This window comes from Octopus bimaculoides, chromosome 27 (genome assembly GCF_001194135.2).
Source record: "Octopus bimaculoides isolate UCB-OBI-ISO-001 chromosome 27, ASM119413v2, whole genome shotgun sequence".
Lineage (NCBI taxonomy): Eukaryota > Metazoa > Mollusca > Cephalopoda > Octopoda > Octopodidae > Octopus > Octopus bimaculoides.
This window is the reverse complement of record NC_069007.1, coordinates 17,751,057-17,753,828: the sequence shown is the minus strand read 5'-3', so window position 1 is coordinate 17,753,828 and position 2,772 is coordinate 17,751,057. Positions and strand designations below refer to the sequence as shown.

At 35.7% G+C, this 2,772-nt stretch overlaps 1 protein-coding gene across 1 annotated transcript in view; it reads right to left on the bottom strand.

Moving 5' to 3' along the window:
* LOC106870157 (collagen alpha-1(XII) chain) overlaps positions 1–2,772 on the bottom strand; it is a 490,284-nt gene that overhangs the window by 456,980 nt on the left and 30,532 nt on the right. The window lies entirely within an intron of this gene.

The window sequence follows — 2,772 nt, the reverse complement described above, 5'->3', positions numbered from 1 at the left end:
TATATATATATATATATATATATATATATATATATATATATATATATATATATATATATATCCACATGCTCGCACACATATATGTAAAGCGAATATTTTTTTCTTTTCATTGGAATATAACACAAACCCACTTCTTAATTAATTAAATGAAAAATAATGATTTTATAACTAATATCAACGATTTCTTAATTAACGTAATATATTTTCCCTTTGACCTTAACACAATTATTTGACAATTATTTCTTATATTTCTGTTTTTCTCTTTTTCGTTTTGCTTTCTTTCTTAACTGCAATTGTCAAGCAAGTGATTTAATCTAAATCCTGTTTTGAATCTAAAACAATTATAGTATAGAAAACAAACATTTGCCTTTCAGAATTACCAATAATTTTACTTAAATATCAGATACTATTAATTTTACTTAAATATCCAAATACAATTAATTTTACTTAAATATCAGATACTATTAATACTATTAATTTTAAGTAAATATCAGAGATACGTTAGAATTGTGTTAGTGACCAGGTTGCAGTTGGTGCGACGAATATTTTGACCTTAAATAATAAACATTTAAGTAAAGTTAGCAAATTTTGTGTGGTTTTTGAATGGCTAATATATTTTTTCCGCGTTGAAATTGTTTATATATTCTTAATAATTTTATTATGATCCACTAATCCGTCATCTCGCTAATCGCACATATGATTTATGAAGTAAATTTGTATAATGTTCATTAAATTGTAATACATGAATTTATGTAATTTCATCCAAATTTTAACAGATAAAAAATATGTAATGAACGATGTTGTTGTTGTTTTCGTTGTTGTTTAGTTCTAAGTCAGAGACGAAATGTGATTGTAAAATTCTCGATGTTACTTCAATGCACCAATAGACATTGTTGCCCCACGACAATGAAACACACCCACCCCATCCTTTCTTACTCCCTTCACAAACACAGTCACTGAGGTTCTTCTTGGAATCCGTCAGATTACTGCTTGAACTCACAATGGTCCACTGAGGAATTTCAACCATGAACTAAGTTTAGAAACCGGTTCTTTCTCTATTGTCAAAAGAATCTTGAAATAAAACTGAACAATGACATACATGCACACGCAGGTGAAGCAAAGGGTGGTGCTTAAACAGCTATACACAGAAATCTTTAGAAATATGATTTCTTTTTTGCTTTTTGTCAAAATTTTAAGAAAGCAACTTATTTTTATGTTATTGAAATGATTTACGGACAGGTTTTTGTGCAATTCAAAAGTTTCAAGATATGTATCAAACAGGATATGTATCAAACAAAGGCAGGGTTGACTTTCTGCAATGAGCAACTGAAGCAAATTTCTTGGAAAACAACATTACTCACGCACCAATTCTCTACAGTAAAGATCAGAGGCACCACGCGAGCGCATGCGTATAGGTGTGTGTACGTGTGTTTGCGTTTGTGTGTGCGCGTGTTTGTGTTTGGGTGTGCGTATGCGCGTGTGTGTGTGTGTCTGTTTGTCTGTATGTATATATCCATGTATAGCTAGCTGGCACTCCGTCGCTTACGACGTCGAGGGTTCCAGTTGATCCGATCAACGGAACAGCTTGCTCGTGAAATTAACGTGCAAGTGGCTGAGCACTCCACAGACACGTGTACCCTTAACGTAGTTCTCGGGAATATTCAGCGTGACACAATTTGACAAGGCTGACCCTTTGAATTACAGGCACAACAGAAACTGGGAGAAAGAGTGAGAGAAAGTTGTGGTGAAAGAGTACAACAGGGTTCACCACCATCCCCTGCCGGAGCCTCGTGGAGCTTTAGGTGTTTTCGCTCAATAAGCACTCACAACGCCCGGTCTGGGAATCGAAACCGCGATCCTATGACCGCGACTCCGCTGCCCTAACCACTGGGCCATTGCGCCTCCACATCCATGTATAGTATGTCCGTAAACATGGATGTATGTATGCATGCATGTATGTGTATGTATGCATCCATATATAGTATTACGTAAGCGTGTATGTATGTAAGTATGTATGTATGTATTTATGTATGTATGTATTTATATATGTATGTTTTTCTCTTTTTGACCGTCCACCTGCTTAGTAGCAAGGTTATGAGAAAAAACAACTTTTCATATTTAAAATCTTCAGAAGCTCTGGCAGGTTTTCATTATTTCAGATATTGTGTTCATTTGTGATGTATAAATCAAAGAGTTGCCTTCACTCCCTGGAAGAACCCAAGCTCAGTCGTACTTTCCTCTACACTGATTGGTATGTATCCTGTAGCTCCCATCATGATAGGCATGGTTCTGAAAGTGTATCTTGCTTACTGAATGTTCAAACTGAATGCTCCATCGGCATTAGATATTGTCTTCTGGCTTTAGTCATGTTATTCTCTTGGACATTTATACAACTGTAAAAATGTCAGGTATTACCATATCTGGGGATGCACGAGTAATTAAGAGATGAAATTGCAACAATGTGAGCGAGGAAAAAAACACCTGTCATCACAACAGTCGTAGGGGCACTCCGAGTCTTAACATATAAATTTGAGAAAACATGTCGGAGAAACTGGAATTAACATAAACTGGGGACGGCTAGGATTTTAAGATTGGTGCTTAGGTGTTGAGGACCTTCCCTGAAGCTTAACAGCTAGTCAACCTCGGTGGAATTTGATCTCAGAACTTTAAAAAATGGTCGAAATGCCACTAATCATTTTGCCCGGCGTGCTAACGAATCTCCTAGCTCGCTGCTTTGGTGATGATGATGATGATGATGATGATGATGATGAT